The sequence below is a fragment of the Aphelocoma coerulescens genome, chromosome 1, assembly GCF_041296385.1.
Source record: "Aphelocoma coerulescens isolate FSJ_1873_10779 chromosome 1, UR_Acoe_1.0, whole genome shotgun sequence".
NCBI lineage: Eukaryota > Metazoa > Chordata > Aves > Passeriformes > Corvidae > Aphelocoma > Aphelocoma coerulescens.
The window spans coordinates 109,786,682-109,811,003 of record NC_091013.1 but is presented as its reverse complement, the minus strand read 5'-3'; the positions used below and the strand labels follow the sequence as shown (position 1 = coordinate 109,811,003).

Genomic DNA, 24,322 nt, shown 5'->3' with positions numbered 1-24,322 from the left:
AATTTAGCTGTGCTAGCGAAAGGCATTATCGCCTTCAGCTGGCTTTTTTTGCCACCCTTCTGCAAGAGGTTGCTGCCCCCACAGCATAAGCCAGGGGAAGAGAGGACGCTGCTCGCTTTGCCCACACACGGGTGCAAAACCTGGAGCTGCTGCCAGCTCCCACTCATGAGCATCTCCAAACTCCAAAATCTGCGCTGCAGTGCAAGAGGTGCAGAGCCAGCTCCCCTAAGAGTTTGGGGGGTGCTGAGCTGTCCCTGTCAGCGTTGCTGGTGTAGCTGTCTCTACCCTATGGATCAGCTGCCTGCTGACAACTTACAAGGGAGAAGGAAGACAAGTTTTAGCACATCTTCCCCCCGCAGACCTTCTTCATGAAACAGTAAGTAGGAACTTTCTTTTTCTGTGAACATCCTTTAGCTAAACACTTTTTTGTAGCAGGTCATGTTGATAAAAAGGCAAGATAGAGGAACTTTAAGGCTAGTAACTTTTTAATATGCATTAGCATTTACAGGAGTATTTCCTTAGCAACCTATAAAGCCTAATGAAACCAGAGCTAATCAAACCTGAATTTCATTTGTTATCCTCAAAACCCCAGCAGTCTTTCCTCTATTATATTATACTATATGTTACTGTAACTATGATATAGTATACTCTACTACAACAGTCTGTACCTTATAAAAAGAAACATCTGTAAATATTTAGAACTTTCTTTGTGAGTTTTTAATGCAAACTAAAATCTAAGTTTTCCCCACTGTTACTTATATTTTAAAGACCTTCTGTCACTTTTCCTGCTCAAATAGATTTCATTAAACAGGAGCAAGGTCAGCTGCTGTATGAAATATGCAGCTGAGCTTCCTCTAAAATAGTATTTATCACAAAAAGAAAACTTGAATGAAGACTTACTTACAAGATATCTTGTCAGATATGTATGCGATATTAAAGAGGCACTGTAGCATATACTTCATTAGTGACTGTTAACAAACAGATTTAGTCCCTCCAATTTTGCAGGTGCTGGGTTTTTTCAATAACTTTCCTCCTGAATGATCTGTGGTACCCACCCTGTCCACTACACACCACAAATGGTATCAACAGCAGAGCAATGGCTATGAGTTAGGTGGCTACTTACTTATTGTCCTTTACTATTCACAAATGCAGTAATGGCATGGACACATCAAAAGGGAATAAAACAGACTTTTCATAAATATTTGGGCTTCGTCTCTTTAAAAATATTCTCCTTCTCTTCCTGGAAGAACAAGCCTGTAGATTAGTTTTTAATAAGACATTGTATCTAGTTGATTGGATCCTTTCAGCAGTCAAGAGACTGTATCTGCAAGAGATTCCCCTGAAGCTCATTTTGAAATTGAAAATATTTACTATAGAATTGAAATAATATTATGGGGCTCAGAGCAAAGATTTATCTATTATCTCCAATGGATGCAATCCTAAGTAGACCTTTATTTATTTCACATCAGTCACACTGTTTTATCACTGTGAGAGATACAGAATAAACTTATTTAAAAATATCTCAGACTCTCACCCACCAACTATGCTTTCAAGAAAGCAGTTTAGTACATATATTCTTATATATTAACTAAAAAGGTATTGTTCTTGTCAGACAAGTTTGGAACTGGCTAGTCTCAAATTCTCATTTGGAGATGGAAGGATGGGATTTTCCTACTGCTCATACAAAAAGGGGACTGAGAAATGTACCAGAAGTAACTAAAAAACTTCTAACATGCAGTGTGAAGACCCAGATCTGCTAATAGACAGGGAGAGGAAGACATAACTGCCTTTTTCCAGGCTGTGATTCCTTGGCAGCCACAGGCAGCCTCCCAGCCACTGCTGTGATCCTGCTTTCTGTCCCTGGCACTTATCTGTGAGGAGCTCTCCGAGTTTGCTAAGCCAAGATACTGACACAAAACTGTAAGTTCAGGTTTGCTTTCTGCTCACTCAGTGAACTGAAATGGTTTATTCAGGTTCAAAGAGGACAGAGTGAAAGGAGCAGAGGTTGCATTAAAGGTCAGTGTTTATTCTTGGCTTGTGCTGTTTGTGGGGTGATGGCCACAGCCTAAGAAAGCAGAGACAGCAAGGGGTGACACAGGATGGGAGGAACCCATGGCACAGCACACATGACATAATGCACCCCAACATTGCTGCTCCTCAGATACACTTTTGCTTCAGATTTCTTCTTGTTACACTGTCTTGTTTTCTTTTACACACACAAAAAAAAGAAAGAAATTTCAGGTACAAAAACTTCAGCAGCTCACCTTACATCAGAATATGACCTCCTAGTCTGATGCACATGGCACAGCTCAATAAATTTTTAAATAGCACGTAGATAAGTGTAAGTAGATGGTCCAAGAGGTTCCTGTTAGCCTATCTTGAGTTGGTTTTGGTAGGTGGTTTTTTTTTTTCCCCCCCTCTTACTGTAAATGCCCTTTGCTTCCAGTATTAGTTGAAATTTTGCTAGGCATGGAGGAACACACACGTAAAAAGATACTAGTTAAAACCATAGATGTCATCTCCCCACAGACTTCAGGGATGTTGTGTTCAACACAACTCCCTACAGAGAGGTTACAAATAAATTCATATATATTGCATTTATGATGTATCCACACATAGCAAGTTTCCTCTACATCCAGTACTAAAAGGATTACTGCTCTGCAGGAAAAATTATTTTGAAAACCCAAAAAAGGTTGTGCTGCTTTTGACTCCTGCCATGACTTCTGTTTGCAGACACTCAGGTTTACCACATGGTATCCCAAACAGAAATCCCTAAAGGATGAAAACAAAATGCATTTGGGCCCCACCCATAACAGCACATGCATCTATGCTCTCCAGCCCCATGCAGCCTCTCTCATGCCCACTGCACTAAGGCCCCTGATCCCCAGGCACAGAAGCAACACCCACACTGGCCCCAGGACAGCCCAAACCTGTGCCAACCCCCAGAAATGCTCGGGCACCTCTGGAAAAGCATCCAGTGATTTGGGTTGGAAAGGACCGTAAAGCTCATCTCATCCCAACCCCACTGTGCCATGGACAGGGGCACCCTTCCACCAGGTTACCCTGAGCTGACCAGGTTACCCTGAGCTGCATCCAGCCTGCCCTTGAACACCTCCAGGGACGGGGCCTGGACCAAAATCATGCCATGGATCATCCTAACAGTTAATAAAGTGACCAAATGAAATGCCAGTTCTCAAACTATACTTTAACCATATTTTTTGCTAATAAAGACATATCCTTGGTGCCTGCATACTAACAGCAAATTTGATTTTGGCAAGCTTTAAGTTTGGGGTTTTTTTCCCCTTCCTGCTCCTCCTCTTAAAATTTAAGAATGCTTTTCCACATTTTAGCCCTCTTCAAGGCCTGACATTAAAAGGCAGAGGTATCCTAGATACATACAACTAAAGAGTATCCAGTTAAGTTCCCTCCATATTTACTTAATTCATTCCAAGTGAGTATGATTCAGGGAGGGCAGGGAAAACAACAGGACTGAATCTGGTCCTTTTATATGCAGCATGATGAAAGCTTTTGTGGTACACAGGAGTGAAAAGCAGTGATGTCTCACCAAAACACTGCAAGCTCCTACAGTGCTCAGCAGTAAATTCAAGAGCTGATGCACTGGGTGAATTCTATTGCCAACAATTAAAAGCACACCAATAGCTACTTTCAAGTAGGTACTTTGAAGTAACACACTTGGGCCTCTCAACAACTGTTGGCTTTGCTTTCCTGCTAGACATAGCCATAACTCCCCATGCTTGTAAGAGACCTGATCTGTGGAAATCTTAGAGCCTACTTTGCTGAAAACAGAGATCTGTAGAAAACTACCACTTGAGAAGGTGGTTGCACTACAGACAATCATAGAGGAGAAAGCAAGAGTTCCAAATGGAATTAAACTCAAGTATCAAGTATGATAGTAAAATAAGTACACAGAAAAATCATCAGTGGGCTACATGCAGGGAGAAAACCATTAGGAATTTTTAATCTTAAATATTTACCCTCCCATTGTATTAAGATTCATGGTCTTTGAGAAACTCCCTGTTCTTAAACAAGTTTGACATTTCTCTTTTGATATTTCTCTTTCAATACCATCAACATATTCTAGAAATTATTAATACACTGTTTAGAAAAATAATTAAAAATAGTGAGGAATAAACAGGAGAGGATTAAGACTGTCGATTTGAGTACCAGGTATCCAACAAAAAAGGTATTATTTTCTTGCTGGACATGTCCAGAGGCAGCTCAGTGCTAAAACTCAACCCTCCCCACTTCCCCCTAACATTACTCAGCCCAACATCTTTTCCCTCATCAGGCTGATCCTTATCACCATCAATAATAATTTTCTGCACAGCAGAAGTATCACTAGGCTTGTAATCACTGCCAGGCTCCTCTGGCAGAAAAATCACTCTCTGACTCTAACAGCTTTAGAGAGGCTGTGACAAGCATGGCAGTGATATGTTGACAACCATTTTGAAATGTAAAGAGCTTGTTATGGACATACACTAAAAGAAAAACCCATTTACTTTTCTGCTTTAAAAACATTTATTTTTAAAGAAATATTATTCATAGTTAAGTCAGTAAAAAAAAAGTCTTTCCATCTGTAGCAAAGGAAAGCAGTTACAAAAAAATGATGGAATAGGTTTGTAGAGTACTGTACAAAAATATGTCTAGAACTAAATGGTTTTTCTTAGTGAGTAATACTGACTTTGTGGTGGGGAGGCAAGTGCACAATGTCATTTTAATGAAAAACTATTTCTTTGAGCAGGCTGACTGAAGTAGGGGATGGCTTGCTAACAAAAGAATATTCCCTTGACCAGAATTTTGGCTACTGCACTGAGGGGTCCAGGGGTACAGGAGCCAAGATGGACTCAGAGGAAGGAACTGAGGAGCATCATAGGCAACGACAGTCACTGTTTCCTTGCATATTTCAGATGGAAGAGGCAAAATAAAGATGATTTCTATCACAGAGTTGAGATATGTGCCACTACAATATTTTCAGAGTTCGGGAAGAAACACACATCCTTTATGTCCCCTCAAACTTTGGCTTAAAAAAAAAAAATTAAAAATCTGTCTTATTTCTTCCAAATGAAGTACGAGAAAATAAAAAAAGCTATGCTGAGGCATAAAATTAAGCTCTGCCCCATATGTTGGACATTTGTCAATACCAACCCTAAACCCATACCATCAAAGCCCTTCAGTAGCACCTCTGGTAATTATTACTGATTTATAACAGCAGGCAGGTCTTTGTTGAGCACAGAAGAGTGTAACAAGGTTTTGGAGAATAATCACTGGGGTAGTTATGGGCTTAGGCAGTACAAAAATTGTGTAAAAGCTGGGGAAGAGTCAAGTATGAAGGGTCCATCAGAGGTATAAGTACTAAACAATTCATCTGCACAGCCAACTACAAGAGAAGAAAGTATCTCTGTGTTTATATATATTCTAAATAGAAGAAAATCTCATTTTCTTGCAAAATATTAAGACAAACAGATTTCCAAATTCTTCAAACATACCCAACCTATACAACAACCTAAAGATGACCTGAAGATTCTTTTAAAAAAGCTACAATCTGTTCTTAAATTCTGTTTTCTTTCATTTCACAGATAGAAATTTTTTTCATTTTCTCTCTTTCTTCTCACTTCTTAAATTTTTGGTATCCCAGTGGAAATAGCATTGAACATCCAGAAACTCATTATACCACAATTAAAAAACAGTTTCATTACCTATTTCTTGCCATATGCTCAAGTAATTACAATCAGTGTTAAAATATTGTAATTGTAGTTTGCAAAAAATTAACTGTATGACAGACACTTCTTTGCCTCATATTTTAGTAATGCTAGTTATTAATTATTTGCACTTCTGCAATGCCTAAAGGCCATTTCAGTAGGAAAATACATGTAGTAAAAAGACAGACCATGAGGGATCTCTTTTAAAAACTAGGGCTGTATTTTTCTTAAATCCATCTCATCTAACATCAGAGATATCAAGCTATACAATTACCATAAGGCATCAGTAAAGAATAAAGTTAGATTCTTATATTTTCATGTTTTGCCACATTTAGTTTGAATTAATTCTCAATTCTCTGACTTTAATACATGAAACATTAGAAGGACTTAGACCCTTAAGGCTACTTAAACTGCTACATTTCTCTCCTGGCCCTTAACTCTGTTGGGACCTTTTTTTCAAATTAAAGCAAAAATGTCCCTCTTCTGCATGCATTTCCTCACTTTTTATTTTACTTCTCTAAATTCATGTTATATTTTCTCGAGCTATAATAAACGGGGCAGGGAAGGGGGGAAATTCCCCAATTTTTACCACTTTAGAGTGTCAAGAAACTACACACATATATATGTAGCACTGCACTATGCCATATGAACAAAAGCCTAGCTCCAATGAAGTTCTAAAATATGCATACTGTTTTACTTTTTCCATAAATAAATGGCATTAACCTTCACAGACTCCCTAGCAGAATCAAGAACTCACTTATCCTTTTGCACTCAAATTATAAAGTAATTTTAAAAAATCTTTAATGAAGATAAAGCATCAGTGACCATTGTGAACTATGTTTCTTTCTAATTGTCAGACTCTCTGCAGAGAAATCCTTATGACATCTGAATGCAGGTTTCAGCATCTTTGTTTCATACAGATGTATTAACTGGTAAGTTGTCATGGTGGATGACATGTTTTTAGCAGCTACACAGCACAAAATTATGTCCTCAGAGTTTGATTTTTAGCATATACAAATTGTTCCAGAGAATGAAATCCCCCCCTTCTTTCTAATGTTTGACAGTATTTCTAATATTTATCTACAGTATCTGCTTTTTTATCTCCCATAGGTGGGTTAGAAGGGAGTGGTGGTGGTTGTTGTTATTTTAGTCTTAAATGTCTAGGAAGATATTCCTTTTAAATATTTTCTGATATACCAATTTTTTCTGAATTATTTAGTAAAATTTTCTTAACACAAATGCCTAAGAAGGTAATAGCAAAAGTTACCATAACACCTCTGCATGGACCTGATGAAATTTCTCTACACTTCAAAAAATGAAATAGCATTTTCTAATCTGCTTAGTCTTAAAAAATTGTTTCCTACACGTTGACCACACATTGGCATATTCTTGCACACTCTTCTGTTAATTTTCACCACATTTCTGGCAGACACACTCTTGAAGTTGCATATATACATATAAGAACATACCTATATAAGGTCCAATCACAACAAAAAGGACCATCATTTCAAAAATGAAACATCTTCCAAGTTTTCCACTCTGAAATGAGGAAGTTAGCAAAAGCAAGATAAATTCACTGAACTTTCCAGTACCTATAAAGACAGATTACCACCAAAACCTGTTCTTAATGGTGTATGATGATTTTTAGTCATGACTTGATTCTGTAATCCTCCTGAACTCTGAACTCACAGCAGTTCTGGGAAACAATGTTCCTTTCCAGGCTTCATAAAACATCACTTGAAAACAGTTTAAAAATTGAAGATCATCAATTTAAAATTAAATTCTACCCTACATATCAATTTTATCTATGCCTAAAGAGTAGGAAGCAAGGTACTCAATCCTTAATAGACACACCTTAAAGACAACAAAGGCAACACATTTAAAAGACACCAAAAGCATTTAGAGCATTGCTTCCAAGATGCAGAATACATGAGTGGGATCTTATGGTTACCTTATAATGAACTCCAGTTTCACTGTGAAATTAATAACTATTCACCATTCCATGCATTTAGGTTTAAAATCTTCACATGCATGTGTTTTTATTTTAATTATTTCTTTATTAGGTCCAATTTCATTTTCCCTTTGGAGTAAACTTTAGAAGCAGATATGAGTGTTCAACACCCCAAATTGGGGCTCAGGAGACCCTTCTAAAGCAACAAGCTACGCTAAAATGAGTACCAGAAGAGGAACAATATTCCAGGGAGGAAGATAACAGCGGTAGGGATGCAGTACGGAATGGCACAGCATCGCTGCATGGCTTTACTCTTGAGATGACCCCATGTCAGCATGGTCAGGTCCACTGAAGCTCTTGGACTGAAACAATTTACTGGGGCTTTCATTTCACACAGAGAATTTCTCAAGAACCTCAGTGTCTAGGTTTTGACAGATGAAACTCAGTTCCTGAAATCAAAGACATCTCTGGAAATTGAAGTCTAGCACAAACCTACCACTGCAGCTCCTGGCACTGCAGATGAAATAAAAATAGGGAGCTGCTTGAAGGCCTCTGTCAGATTCCACTGCTTGCAGGGCTTGTCACCTTTCAAGAACAGAATCTTTGATAGGGAACACTGATATTTTGGGCTTTTCCATCTTCTTGCCCTAAGTAGAACTTGCCCTTCAGATACTTGGTTCTCGTTGTCTCAGACAGCAATAAGATAGTTTCTGACCATCATAGATGGTTATTAGGTTCTTACGAAAGAAAAACTGCACAGACAATCAAATTGGGAACACTGAGAGCATTTAAAAGTTGCCCTTCACAGCCAGTAGTACCCGGGTCACCTTTTCAGTGATACCACAAGGCCAAGATGACCTGGGTAACTGTGTCAGAAACACCAGACTTGGGTACGGATTTACTAAAACTGGCAGAAAAGGGGCAAAAGTAATTATGGATAGGTAAACTGGAAGAAGGATAAAGACAGGAAAATACAAAGGTGCTGAAAAGGAGAGTGAAAAAAATAAGAAGTCTCTTGTAATCAGGGCTGTCTGAGGATAAATGTGGCAACCCTGTGCTCCACCCCTGCAGATTCAATAAGCACAACAAACCAAACCCACTGTTCTGATAATACCAGAGGGGCTGAACCCATTTCTGCAGTCAGGAGAATAAGCATCCTGCTGTCACCTCAACAGGATCGGTACTCACAGAATCAACATCTTCCCAGTCATTTCCCATTACACTGCTGTATCCTGTCCACTTTTATGTTCTATATCTGTTAAAATCACACTTCAGGAAGGAGAGTGATATTACTGTAGTTAAAGCTGTTATGCTGTCACTACAAAAAAAAAAAAAAAGGGTAATTAGATTTTCCATTTGATTTCCAGGTTGATTTGACATTCAGAGCATTTTCCTTGCTTTGGTTTATGATGGGATCACACTATATAGAATTGTCATTCAATGAATGGCATATTACTGATTTAGTTTCATGATCTTCTATTGGATTATATAGTCAGGAACACAGCATGAATTTTATGCTAGCTAATGAAGTATCTGGTCTATTAAAACAAGATTTCAATTAGAATTTCCCTTTTTTTTTTTCTTGAAATGTACTCTTTTTAAGACTACATGCTTGAATTTACTCTCAATTTGCTTGTTAGTTTACTGTGTAACCATGGCTACTTCTACCTTAAATGGATTATTCCTTGATTTAATGGACAATACATATGACCTGGATCCTACAGTTTGCATGTTTTTCCTGATTAAGCACCCATAGATGTGAACAATCTTCTGACTAATTTTGCCAAAGATGCAGAGGATTACTTTGTTTTCTGTTGCAGACACTCTCAGGATGACCCTTTCATTGCAGAGTTAACCTATCTGAATTACCAACCCATTAAATTAAATGAATTGTCAAAGCTGAATCTGACAATCCTGTACAAAAAGCTATTCATCAAGAGATTTGTAATGCAAGTGAACAATGAGAACTTAAAGTAGCAATATTAAGGTCGGTAAAAGTAGTGCCAATTAGTGCTGTAATATTTCTAATGTCATACTTTTGCAGCTCCTAATAGTGCCATTCATTTAACATGTTCCGTAGGACATGGGCTTAACCTGAAAGCTTTATGGCAAACATCAGGAGCTTTGATATAGTTCAGACTGCAATTTTTCCAGTTTGTATTTTCAAAGATTAGCTAATCCTTCTATAAATTGCATGTTCAAATATAGCCCCTTAAGTACATGGACAGAAAACTCCCACAGCTGAATTATCCCTCAATATCCAGTCATAATACATGTAATTCCCACACTGCTCTGTTGTAACTCCAGCAACACATGAACTCTCCTTCCTACTGCCTCTCCTCAAAATGGTTCAGTTAGTCCAAAAATGTCTTCAAGACCACTTTGTTTTGTTTGAAATGTGGAAGCTACAAGCAAATGGGAGAGAACCCTCACCTATATTGTCGCTCTTGACTTCATTTCAGATATTGGAAGTACCTCATCTGCTTACTCCTGATTTTGTTGCCAGCCTCATCCAAAGACTGTTTATCAGTCCTCCAGGTGTTGGTCTGAAGTCCTCAGCACTCATACAGTGCATCCTGCTGGGAGTCAGCCCCAGGATCCTAAAGGGTTTGGTCACTGCAACCATTCCTAGGCCATGGACAAGGTGATGTTTTTTCATCACAGACACACATGGCACATGAGAACTGCCACTCTAAACATCAGTATTCTCAACTTCTGTACTGCTTTCACATCTTTTTGTCCCTCAGGAGACTCAAAACAGTAGATACCAAGTATTAGAATACAGTTCTAGCTACCAAAAGATTAGACAATAGCATTGACTGCAAAATCTCACTCCTACTGATAACTCACTCTAAAACCATGGATGTTTCAAAGAGTTTAAGAGGAACTGAAACACAAGGGAATAATCTTGAGCCCTGACCATGCTCTGCATATACCCCTGCATAGAAACGATGTTAGTGATTCAAACTGCTAATAATTTTCACCCAATTTACTCTAGTACCAGAATAGTCTAGAATTTCCTAAAAAAAAGTCAGCACAAGTATGAATAGCCCTGTCTTAATGTACGTCAAGGATGATACACTGTGTGATTGAACACACAGTGAGGAACGACAGGAAAATATTTAAGATTTAATCAGGCCACATTTTCCTTCCTGAGATTAGTTCATTAATCTCTTCATCTCTTCAAAGCTGTCACAACAGGATTTTTCTTCTCAACTGTTTATTTGCTTAAAGAACAAAGAGATATATAATCATTATTTTCTTTTTCCCTCCTTCCCCCCATGTTGTCCAGTATTTATAGGTTCTTCTAGATCAGGCAGTGTGTCCTATAATCACTGAAGATATGTAAAATAAAGTCATCCTACTAAACTTTTGCCTCTACATGCCAGGAAGCTGCTTTGGTAAGCTCAAAATAAAACCAGACAAGAATAAAATGCATTAGTCCATCATATAAACAATGGAACATTTTGTTTCAAAAATTCTGAGCATTTCAGTAATACTTTTCAGGATTTTTTTTTTCTTTTTCATTCTGAGAAAGAGAAAAAATTTAATTTCATGTAAGAAAAAAACCCAAAGTTTCATACAGAACTCATGAAAACACCCAACAGAATTTCCACAAGACTTACTCTCTGCTGGGTTACCCAAAGACTTAAACATAAGCTAATAGAAAGATTTTGTAAAACAGTTAATATAATATTTTTTTAAAAAAATCATCAACTAAAGCAAGCTTCCTTCTTCTATTCATATTACAGGAAAACTGTGTACTTATATTATTTACTATTGCTATAATTTTTGTCATTAAACTACCATTTGATGTCTTCTAATTCTTGGTTTGGTTAGTGAACAAAAAAGAAATACAGAAATCATTTTTCATTTCAATACATCAGTTAAAAACTTGCTGAATTTCTGCATAATTTAATATAGAATATTTATAGCTTCAAATGAATTAATCACACAGGAAAATTACAGACATCATTAGTCAATTATGCATACCACCACAGGGTGTGCAAATGCAAGACTCCAATCATACAAGATGTCTTCAAGTGTTGCTGAAAAGAGCTTTAAAAACCATGGGCTAAAGTCATACTTGTCACGAATATCTGAAATTGCTTGAAGTTTACAGTATTGCTCTCCAGTGGAATGAAACAATTTACCCACTTACCTCTAAGCTTTTTGATAATTTCATTTCTAACAAATCTGATCTGTTTGTAGAATGTAAATACAATTAGCTCCTCAAGTACAGATTGTTTGGGGGGTTTGGGCACCAGAAGCTTTAGCTGTATATTTGATTAAATAATTATTTCCTTCACCTGCTGCACATTTCAGTGCAATGGCAGTTCTTTGGAGAAAAGTGAGGTTTGTGTCAGAAAAGATTTTTTTAAGATATCCCGTAGAGCCAAGAACTCATGGCTAGATGTGTGTAATTAAAATCTTTATCTAAAGGAAATAATTAAAAGTTTTGTTACTACAACATTAAATTTAAAAGTTGCATATGCAAGTAAAGACATCTAACTTTGCAGCATCACTACAAGTGCTGTATTCCACTAAAAATAATCAATCAATTGGGGTCAGCAATTCCCTTGCTTGCTTTTTGGTGTTAAAATGTCTTTGGGTCACAGCCATAAGATCCAAAAATTGCAGTGCAGAGGTAGCTCATCCAATTTGGAGCAGGACAGAGGCAAGACCACACCAGGGCCCAAACCTGAAGCTACTTGCTCTGGTACATCCTCTGTACACTGATACAGATATACTTCTGCTTCTGAACCTAATTTTGTTGCAGTCAAGAGGTTTATTTCTGTATCCTGTTCCATATGTGCTGGCCTCGGCAGGATGCCCCATTGCAGGTGTCCTGCCACAGCACCTCTGCTCAGAGAGCAGCACTCTGCACACCAGCTACAACACAGCACTCTGGCAGGCAGACCCTCCTAAAAGGCTGGGGATGGCAAGGATGGAGAAACCTTCACTAAACATGTTATATGCAAGAATAAACTACCTCACAAGCAAGGAAATACAATCAACCTCTGCAGAAAAAAAGAAATAACAAAAGCTGTGTTTGACAGTACAGCAGCACTAAAAAAAGAGATGATGAAAGAGTAAACTATGATTCAAAACTAAATGACAGTACAAAACTTAGACTAAATTAATTTCATAATTTCTTTTCCCACAGTTGACCTTGTTGCCATCATCTTGATCCTCACAGAAACACTATGAAATCTTTTGTGTCTTTAAGCGATCAAAACCCCTCTCCATGGAAAAGGTTGTGGAACCATGGAATCATTGAGGGTAGAAAAGACCTCTAAAATCATCAAGACTAATTAGTGCTGCATCCAGAGAGAGAAATAACTAAGCTGAGATAGTCAGGTTGGCACTGGTGTTGAACGTCTAAGCTCTGAGACAATACTAATTCTTCATGTTTTTCCTTAAGCTGTTTACATCAATATTTTCATAAATTATGCATCTATTGAGCAACATACTGATTTGTCTTAACTTGTCTGGAGAAAGACAGATCTGTGTTTGTGGAAAACTCCTATTATAGTCTTCTTTTAATTATTCCTCAAATCCTCTCCTGTCACCACAGAAATAATTTGTAGTTGTCCGAGGAGTTTAAGGTCAAAACACCACAAAGCCACTCTGTCCTAATTTATTCTCTAGACTACACTTTTAACCTTTTTCTTTTACTTCTACTACTCAAATTCAGATGAGTTTTAAAGCAATGATGTGGTCTTCCCTCTGTGGCACAATATAATTGTATTGAAGCCAAAGCACAGAAGCCCTCAATGAGATTAAATTCAGTTCTTCATTTAATCAATTTCACATGGAATAGATTTTTACCATCTCTCGTCTTTCTACTCTCTTCTTCAGATAAGTTTACTTTTTCTTTTTGCCCTATTATTTATATTATCAGCTATTTTTCCAGTCATATATCTAAATGTAAAAAGATAAAATAGTAAAGTTAGTGGCTGTCTGCCCAGTTCAGCTTCTGTATGAGACAGAATCATAAAGATTGGTAACATTGTGTGCCTTTGCATTAGCATCTAGAAAAGCAACTAAGCATTCCAAGGAATTTGCATTTCCTTTGGTTACTTCTCTCTGTGCACAGACTTTTTCAGGTGTTTCAGAGTGACCAGGCAGAACTGAATGTTTTACATAAACTTGCCAACAGAATGTAACACTGTGACTCCTGAATTTGAAAACGATACTTCAAAGACAAAATTTCAAAGTTTTTTCCTCTCACTTAATGCATAAGCCAATAAACCACTTAACATTAAAAATTATTCAGCCTAACTATGCTGCAGAGGAAGACACCAAATACCACTGCAACAATAAGTGTAAAAAAATGAACTTGTTAAAGTTCACAGGAACAAGGAATTGAAGGTTGATAGCAGTGCTAGTACTGAGACCCTGCACACATCCACCAGCTGAGAGCACAGCTTAAAAGAGGCTATGTGTAAAAAAAAAAAAAAAAAAAAAAAAAAAAAAGTAGCATAAAACTGTGACTTACTTATTTTATGAGGTGCTTTCACATTCTGTATTCAAAATCAGATAAATCTATTAAGAAGACAAGTAGAAAGAGGGGGGGATGTCTTCATTTTGCATGATGTTGTACCACTACAGACTTTGAGGAAAAAACTATAAAATTACCTGTTTCATACAAATTTTCTGAGTTTTGACATGTTTTAGGCACACTTGAAAGCACACAGCTAAGAAATAGCTTTTTGTGACATCCACTCAGAATGGTGGAATTCACTATGAAGCCAAATGTCACTTTATTAGAAAAAAGGAACATGAACAGATTAAGAAGGAAGCTCAATAAGCTCATACTGTAACTACAGAGATCTTACCACGCTGACTTTTCGTTAAGCGCAGTCGTTGATAGAAAGAAAAAAAGTTACAGAATAAGTTAATTGGTTGGGGAAGAAGGAAAAAAAAAATTACTAGAGGTGGTACTTTACTTGGGAAAGGTCCTATAAGGCATCAGATGGCATTCATATTTTCAATTAAAAACTAGGATTTTTTTTTTTTACAAATAAATTCAATTTCAAAATCTGGAAGCGCAAGTATTTACTTGGGGATTTTTATTTTTTAACAGGGAAGGTACCTGCCCTAGTATTTCTACCAAAGTTAGTCCTATTAAAAATAAATTATAATAACTAAATAGTGACATTCTTTCATGTTAAACTCAAGTGAATCTCATCAAAAACACCACCCTGTAAAATATCTAGGGTTTTATATTGAAAGTTGAAGTGTTTGGGAATTTTAAGCTCAGCTTTAGCAGTGAAGACCTTGAAAGCCTCCCTGCAACACCAGCTTGAATTTTCGAGCCTGGTCCTTAATTTAGCTGTCGACCAGGAGATGGCAGCAGTTCCCACTGAATTTATTTACATAGCTAAGAAATTGCAGCATATTAAATCCCAAACAAATACGGAGCATATGCAAATTATAAATATGAAATCATAAATCCTACAGATGCTCTTAAAATATAATTCTTCATCAGGGAACTGTATTATATGTGTATTTCTATTTTACTTGCATGGTGATCATTTGCTTCTGGGTCACCTTCAGAAATGAATTAAAAATTTATGTATTTTCATGTGGTGGCATATTCTTTGCAAGTCAGAAACCGATGATTTATTCCCTTATTTATAGATTCAGTAATAATACACTGCAGAACACGGAGTGATTTGTGGGTAGTGGTGGATAAAACTTCTAAAGTGTGATTTACTGCTGTAAGGAAGCATCCACAAAGTCAAGGATAAAGATAGGCTACGAGTCCCAGGTATGAGGGTGTTATCAGTCCAAATAAACTGGACTGAGGGGCAATAGGGGCAACATAACTGTGCTAGTGGAAATAAGGAGCAGCCAGAAAAAGTGAGGAGACCTAAACACAAAACAAAGGAGGAACTCTGTAATCTCTCTCAAAGTTAAAAGCTCACACAAAGACCAAGAAATACAATTATTCCACAAACTTGGGCCAGCAGACTTTGTTGTGATTTTATTTTTCCACCTGTGTAGAAAGATCAGCAGCACAGTCCAGCTGGACCAGAAGTACAACTGCAGCTTTGTCACAGTAGGAACGTGAACCAAACGCTGGCAATATTTAATGCATCTGTTCCCTTGTGATGGAAAGCACAGAGCAGTGGGATCATCACTGACCAAAGGGCTTTTTCCTCCCCTAACCCTAGACAGATAACCCTGGCTTCACTCTCACACTGGCTGTTAGAAGGCAAAGAGTTCTGTGGAACAGAGGCAAAGCCATCCAACAAGAAAAAAAATCTGTCTTTCAGCAATGGTGCAGACTTTCAAAACCCAAAGGCAGCCCCCAGCTCACAGAACAAGGACTGTTTCCCACTGACTCCCCATGGATAACACTGCTTTTGCATACCCCAGGTGTCTGAACTCTGATGATTCTCTATATGATTGCTCAAAACATGCCTTGGTATCAGCCTCTCACTGACCTAGATTTGCTCCCATGATATTCAGAGTCTTTTCTTGGTTAGAGCAGCTCTCTCAATGCACCAAATTTATGGATTTGGGGGGGAAAAAAAACCCAACCAACCAAAAAATCCAACCAGGAAAGAAACTTACTTTGTTACAAGCTGCATCCCAGAGAACAGCAGACCAGAGAGTTTGTCTGTTACTTGCAGAAACAAACAAAAAAATGGCAAATTACCAGAGAATCCAGTCTGTAATATTTCAGTTCCTTCCTTTCTGGCTGGTACAGTCTTTTTGGCTGCTTAATTTAAGAAACTACTAACAATATTAATGTAAATGAGAACATGGAAATCAACCTTTTAACAACTGAATGGTCTCCTATTTTACAAATTGTGGGTAGCAAGATAATTGTGTCTAACACAGGTTGGAAGGTTTAGCCATACTTGCAGATGGCATCTGATGAAAAATTGTGTCTTCATGATGACAAATCAGGGGTCACCTGCATTTGCTAAGAGTGCTAGACCTCCAAAAAAAACTGGAGAATGAAAAAAGAAATACTTCCACATCCTGCTGTCTTGATTTTTTAAAATCTATTTATATTTAAATCAGAGAGTGCCTAATCTGTCCTACCTGATGAGGCTGAAAGCTTGTCACATTATTTCTTTACTAGTTAAATGAAGCAAACAAATGAAGAACCTGCTATAACACAGGCTAGAAAACCACCAGTAATCTGACAAGAACAAATTTTTAAAACCTCTTTCTCTGGCCTCAAAAGGAGACACTTCATTATTCTGGCAGAAAGAGAGGCCAAAAGAAGAGACAATCAGCTGACACACCACGCAGATAACAGGAGGGTCATGCTGTGTAGGCAGGTGGAAGCACTCTGAAGAAGGGGCAGAACCTACAAACACCACTTGTGAACACCACATGGTGAAAGCACCTGCCAGCCCCTCAGTAAAGCAATGTACATCTCTGTGCCTGTCAGATCTGTCTGTTTGTCTGGTCCCCTCCTTGCCACGCGAATTTATACAACTACAAAATCTTGCAGCACTTTTACAAGGCAAAACCATCACATGCTTTGCTTTGAGATTAGCCAGCTCCAGTGTACTCGGGACAATCCATAAATCCTGCTCAGAACTCCAGGTGGTGAAAGCAGAAGCAGCCTCACAAACAGCTGCAGCTGTGCAACAGGTATCAACCCAGCTACAAGGGAAGTTGAAGCTCACAATTACATATCGTGAATCAAAAAGGGGCTTTTGATACCTGGCTTTATCACATTAGCTAGAGTTGGCTAGTTTTTCCCAGAATACCAAAGTTTTTCACCCTATGAATAGGGTTGTTTTTTTTTTTTCCAGCCCCCTGCCCCCATGTTTGCACAATACTATTATTTAGAATTATCTTATACACCAACACTGAGAAGAAACAAGAATTCTGAGAATTTCTACACTGTTACATTTTTTGCCAGAAATAGAACTTTTATAGTAAAGCTAATCTTCCATAATGCATCTCACAATGTTCTCATCAGTGGTTTATAATTACATGATTTCTGACACCTGCTGTTATTTGACTTCTGAGGTCAATATTTTCCATTTATAACTCTTTACTGAAATAATCGAACAAAATATTATCTTCTACTAGAATATTTTGACAGTTTATTATTATACCAGAAAAATGACTTCAACAGATCCTAAGATATTAAGAAGTTCCTCTCTTTGTTCTCTTGAAAGATTAAATATACTATGTTAACACATTCTGAATCTTGACCACTTGATAATGAGAACAATCTATTATACATTACTAATATTAGTAATTGGGGCTGAGGCACAGAAAATTTTTATAGTTTTTAAGTTTTACTTTTCAAACATAATACTAAACTCTTGTGGGGGATGCCAGGTGCCTACCAAAGTCAGTCTGTCACTCCCTCCCTCAGCTGGAAAGGGGAGAAGAAAATGTAATAAAAGGCTCCTTCTCCAGTTATCATCACAGGCAAAACAAACTCAACTTGGGGAAAAATTATTCAAATTTATTACCAGAATAGGTTGATAAAAAATAAAACCAAATCTTAAAACACCTCCCCTTTTCCCCCCAGACCTCCTTCCTAGGCTCAATTTCACTCCCAATTTTCTCTGCCTCCTCTTCCCCAGAGGCACAGGAGGACAGAGGGGCTGTGGTCAGTTCATCACACATCTCTGCTGCTCCTCCTTCCACATGCTAGTCTCCTGCTCCAGTGTGGAATCCCTCCCACAGGAGACACTCCTCCATCAACTTTTCATAATGATATGCAAATATGCAGACTGCTATGTCTGGGCACTTAAAGACTTAAAGACAAAAGCAGATGCTTTAATTTAAACTTCTGTCTTGAAAACAACACTTTTCTTTCCTTCCATCATTCTCCTCTCAATAATGAATAACACTTATGTGGGGCTTTGGCAGCTTTTGCTTCCAGAACCTTGGTGTAAGGAGCCCAAGATCACAGAGATACTCAAATGGAAAAAGTAATTCCACCAAAACCTTAGGAGATCAATAGCTAGTTGTTTGCTTTCCTTGAGTAAAATGGCAAGTATCTGATTTATTCAAATGCGACAGGTAAGTGATAAGAGAAAATGTTCACTGTGAAACACATCGAGATCTTTCTTTGCTGGGAGGCAACTGCAGATATAAACAAGTGACTCAGCCTCCTGCTAAAAATGCTATTTTCATCCCTGCTTTTCAAAAGGAGCCTTTTGTACAAAATCCACACATTATTCAGCTTTACTAAAATGAAAAATAGATGCCCACTGTCATACAGCTATATTGATTATGAGTGAGAATGTGATCATTTTGCATTAACTTGCCCCACAGCACTGGAGCTCCATCAAAGCATCAGAAGGAAATTAATGCTTTCATATAGAGCCTGAGAAAAATATGAGATGTTGCTCACTTTGCCCTCTAGACAAAGAGGTATATGCCAGTAGCTGAGAGGTAATAGCTTTCAGAAGAGAACATGAACTCTAGACTTTTATTAAAATCATTATTTAATGTGCAAAAAATAATGAAGCCACAGCCTTGGCATTTAAAACAGCAATTTGTAGTCATTACATCTTAGATCATGAGGCTTATTTTGTAAAAAGCCAGTCTTTCTCAAATTAAAAATTCATCATCAACTCCCACAGATTATGTAGTCCTTTAAATGATGCCATTTCATACAGATTTATTCCAGCTAAACAAAGAGCCAGTAAAGTGGCACACATAAAACATCAATTTCCCTGCTCTCTCTCTCTAGAAAGACCTATCTACTCCTTAGACTGTTAAGAAATCTCACAGAAGGGTTGACTAATGCATGGATATTTTAGTAATTTCACCTTCCAGGGACATTTTATATCTTAATTTGTCAGTCTCCTTACCCCCACTGTAGATTGAACTGTAAAAAGTAACGTTCAACACAAGGTTTCTTTATTCTCTTTTCATACTTAGAATGGCAGTCCACGAAGTGAATGACAGTAAGAAGACATCAACTAGCCTAAGTGATCCCTTCTAACTGATGAGCATTTAATCCATTATGAATATTAGATTTTTGATGGAAAAAATAGGCAATTAAAACTTGTTCCACTCCAGTAAAAATCCTGTTAAGAACTCACATAGCAAGATGATGCAGCCCTATATAACTGATGTGCAATTCTGTTTGATTTTCTTTAGGCAAGAAGTGATTTCTACTAGATAAATCCTTTGGTCTGACAAGAAGTCGCAAGATCACACCCCCTATGCCTTACTAGTGGAAGATTTTACTTGGTAACTTGGAGAGGTGTAAATGAGATTTACATGTGTACCAGCAAGAGAACAAAAATGCACTGCACGTTTTCTCTCTTTCCTGCTTCAAGACTTCCTTTAATTACCATTTGAGCTGTAACAGTGTCAAGAAGTTGGGATGTCTTTTGAAAAGAACATTGAAAGAGTCAGTTCCTCCCACAAATTATTTTAATATGTGGACCTGAATCAGCACGTAACACCACCTGTAATTTAATTTTTGTGTTGAACAGGCATGCTGATTTCAATCCCACTCTTTTCAGCAGAAACAATGCATTTAAATTAACGTGTTTCAGAGCACGTCCTCTACTGTCTTCCAAATGTCTACTCAAAACACCTCTCCCACAGATGGCAATGCAGCTTCTTCTATACCCTTCTGCAAACTCTACACCTACCAGATAAGATTGTAATTAGGGGCTAAGCAAGAGGCTAACAATATTTTATCAAGGGACTACAACATTGCATTTGTTTCCATACTTTCTATCTAACTAAAGGGCTTCCTCTTTAGCTGTATCTGCCAACAGCTCTATCCTAGATTTACCTCCAAATGCCTCGGGCATAAACTTTCTATTAACCCTAGAGCAAAATTTTTACTCAAGTTTTGTAGAATCCTATAACGTTGCAGGAAACTTCACAAGAATCCAAATTTACATTGCAAAGCCAACAGAAGCCACACTCACTAAACTGTTCTTTCCCTGGGATTTATGCAAAATGCTATAATTCCAATTGGAAAATAATTTTTCAATAAAGAGAGAAGAGTGTGGGAATCTGGAAAAGGACTGCAATACATATGCAGCCTGTATGATGTAAAAACATGCTTTGAAATGTGTTCTGCTTAGAAGCAGGCTGGTGTACTTTTCATAACAACCATTTCAGGAAGTTTAAAAAAAAAGGAAAGACCATCATGACAGACAGTTGGCTCAAAAATAATAAAATGAGGTCTCTGATAAGTTCCTATAATCAAATTATGCCAATACCCATCCAAAACTAGAGTCTAAAAATCTTCTTGAGATACTTAATCAAATATACCACTTAAAGGAAAAGTGAAAGTTAAGAAATTTAATCAGTGCTGCCAATTGGAAAGATATAATCTCGTGGTTACTCACAATACTTCAATTTGAACAATTTCAGAGTGAAGTTGACAGAACTCTGTACAGTCTCAGAATGCTACTCTACAGGCATCAACAAAATTTAGCTCCATGCTTTAATAATTCATTATCAATGAATCTTAGCATCTTTAAAGGAAAAAGGAATATCCTAATTTGTATCCAAAAAAACAATCAGAGAAATTATGGAAATAATCAGTACTTTAATTCAGGAAATGCTATCCTTAAGAGTTTGCTTAAAACCTAAAAGCCTAAAGTTTCTCTCTCCAAATTGTCCTCAGTTATTCTGACCCTAATGGAAGCTTCACCTTCCTGTATTTAACTGCAGAGCTGAGAAAAATATAATGAATATTGACACAATCTGTAGGATAGAAAAAGTAACCTCATCTGGAAGAGCCTGAAGAGGAGACTGGCAAGCCTGCCCCACTCTCAGAACAGTTTAGCAAGTTCCTTACCCCTCCAACACAAAGTTATCCAAAAAATCTTAGAAATCAAAGGACCTCTCCTGAATATATCTAAGAGTGCTGAATCCTCCAAGATGAGCATCTATTTAAAGATTTCACATGCTGTTCCTCATACACACCTCCTAATTACCTCCAGTTATATCACCACAGACTGAGGCAGGCAGCTGTACAAGAAGGCTGATGTGCATTTTTTTAAAAGAAACATCTTTATATTCAATCCAAACAGCAAACAGATAAAATTCTCCTTTAATGCTGCATTATGGCTTGTTGGGTATTATTGCTATGAACTTTAATGTTTAAATTCCAGCAAAATATTAAAAATCAGGCTCTTTACACTATAGGAAGCTCTATTGTGAGATTTTTAAGCATAAAAATATGAACAGCATTAACAGAGCTGTGCTGTATCAAAGGAAAAATGAAATTTTGGAACCATAAAAAGGGGTTATTCATTAAAAGTAAAACCACTGAACTGGTCAGGCACATTTTTATTTTCACTTTATTCTTTCTACATTGAGCTCACCTTTTCTCCCCAAGCCCAACAAACATTTGAAATGATTATGTATTCAAGAACGGTGTATTTGCTGAAAGACAGACAAATACTTCTCTAGCTTGAAACTCAATTTGTGGTTGAGTGATTAATGTCATCTAGGCCTTGCAATTACACAAGTTTGGATGTCACCCAGGGGGTTCAGGTTGTCATGCCAGTAGAAGTACCTATATTTCTTCTCAGTTCAGTGCACACCAGGGCACGTTTCCCTAGATGGAGTACAGGCTCCCTCTATAGTTACAGTCTCACATCATTGCCTGGACTGACTGCAACAGCTTAAATTTAGGTTCCTGTTTCTTTATGGCAAAGCAAAAAGATGGGCAGCCACTCCTGTACAATCTCTGTTGTATCACCTGCCTTCCAATTACTACTCTCTGATTCCCATCACAATTACTTTTTCAGAGGTAGTTGCTAAATACAATCCAAAAATATACCACAATAAAAAGTGATTAATCAACTACAGAGTTTATATTTAGTAACTTCGATCAAGTCTTGCTTCACATTAACATTTCAGATGAACTCTTCTTTTATCGCAGCCTCATTAATATTCTGTTAATATCATCATCCCTAATTAACAAGTAGTACATACCTTTTGTTCTCTTCCCTGCAGTTTATTTTTTTCGCATTTATGTTTTCACAAAGTGGATAAGATACTATTTGCATCTCCTATAGCAATCCTATCTTCTGTATGTGAAAACCTGTCACCCCACTCATCTATTAGTCTGTCCCAGGCCAGGATCCCCAAACCAAATGTCTGGCCACTCCAAACCAGGTGTTTGCTCCGCTGCCAGGCTCTGACTGATAAGAGCTGCTGTGTTTCTACTAAGCTCAGCCTGAATTTTGAAGTGCAAAGTAACCTGCCTTAGCCTGGCTGTTTTCCAGGGGAATGAGTTTCCTACCCACATTTAACTTGCTAACCTCTGCACTTGAAGTTCCTCTTGCCATGCCAGGCAGGTGAACAAAAGTGGTGAATTTGCACTGGCTCATGCCAGCTGTGTTTGCAATGAGCAACATGCAGAGGGACTGTGAGAAACACTGAAGAAAAAGTTTCCTCATCTATATATCATCTGCCCTTTACAGCATGAGTGATTCAGTCCACTTCAATGCAAAAATCACATATGCCAGGTTAAACCCCTTCTGACAGTTGTTGGTCTTTTCTCCGAGAAAGAAAAAGAAAGCATGTGCTTAGTTAGGGACAGCTAAACAGGTGTTTCAGGCACAGCTCCCAATTCCTGTGAGCAATCGCATGCACCCTGAGGAGAGCCCTGGTGAGAGCGTTTGGAACTCCTCCCAGGACAAAGAGATCAGGCCTTTAAATAACTTCCTTGGCTTTGTCCTGCAGGGGCTTTAAAGTATTCACATACCAAATTCCTGGATCTCTGAGAGAAGCCAAAAACTCTCCTGCATCCAACAGGAGAAACTTGGATTCCCTCAGCTCCTCTCTCCCTCCCTTCCCAGCTGGCAGCAGGAGCAGTGGGTTGGACAGCCTATGCAGATTCCCTGCCAGTATGAATCTCTGCCCACCCCAATTACCAAGCACCTCTTGCTAAGGCATCTTTCACATGTTGGGTGCTGAGGCACTCAAACACCAAATCCCTGCCCACAAAGCTGGTAAAGAGCTTCTGGGGCCACACCTAAAATAACACATCCCTCTGCAGCACCTCAGAGCCTTGCAAACCCTACTCACTGCCTCCCAAAAAACCTCGTGTACCACCAAGGCATTTACCCATTTGCTCTCCTTTGTCAGCTGCCATGTGAGCCAGTAAATCCCTTCCACACACAGTCCCAGCATAGATACCTGAAAAGACTCCTCCTTGCTGGATAGGTTTTTATAGCTGAAGCACCTTCAGCATCGTATCCATAAGAGACAAGAAGATAACTTAAGGCTCAGCTTAGGTTTGCAGTCCTGCCTGAAACGTTTATGAGTAAGTAATTTTGCATTCCCTGATTAACCCTCTCAAATGATCTTTCTGTACTTCCAGGAACACCACTTACACAACCATGTCACATGAAGGCACAGGAATGAGTTTCAGAACCCCAGCAATATTTTTAGAGAGAAGACGGAACAAAAAAATAAATTGTTTGCAATTACCATTTCATTTGCTCCCTCACAGTGAGGTAAAAATAATAACATTTAAAACTTCAATTATAGGATCACAGAATGGCCTAGTTTGGAAAAGACTTTAAATACCATCCAGTTACACCTCCTGCGCCATGGGCAGGGACACCTTCCACTAGACCAGGTTGCTCAGAGCTCCCTCCAACCCAGCCTTGAACACTTCCAGGGTCGGGAGCAAACACAGCTTCTCCAGAAAATA

The 24,322-nt window shown here is 38.0% G+C and overlaps 1 long non-coding RNA gene across 17 annotated transcripts in view; it reads right to left on the bottom strand.

Annotated features, from left to right (window-relative positions):
- LOC138114683 (uncharacterized) overlaps positions 1 to 24,322 on the bottom strand; it is a 177,425-nt gene that overhangs the window by 94,348 nt on the left and 58,755 nt on the right. For 7 of the 17 annotated variants that reach the window (XR_011152717.1, XR_011152720.1, XR_011152724.1 and 4 more), the window contains exons 3-4: positions 8,860 to 8,989; positions 7,190 to 7,259 (exon numbers count right to left, since the gene is read on the bottom strand). This is a non-coding gene — a long non-coding RNA (uncharacterized lncRNA). Of the gene's footprint in view, positions 1 to 4,580; positions 5,399 to 7,189; positions 7,260 to 7,742; positions 8,990 to 24,322 lie in introns of those variants that run through there. The other 10 variants (XR_011152726.1, XR_011152730.1, XR_011152728.1 and 7 more) reach the window with 4 other exon arrangements.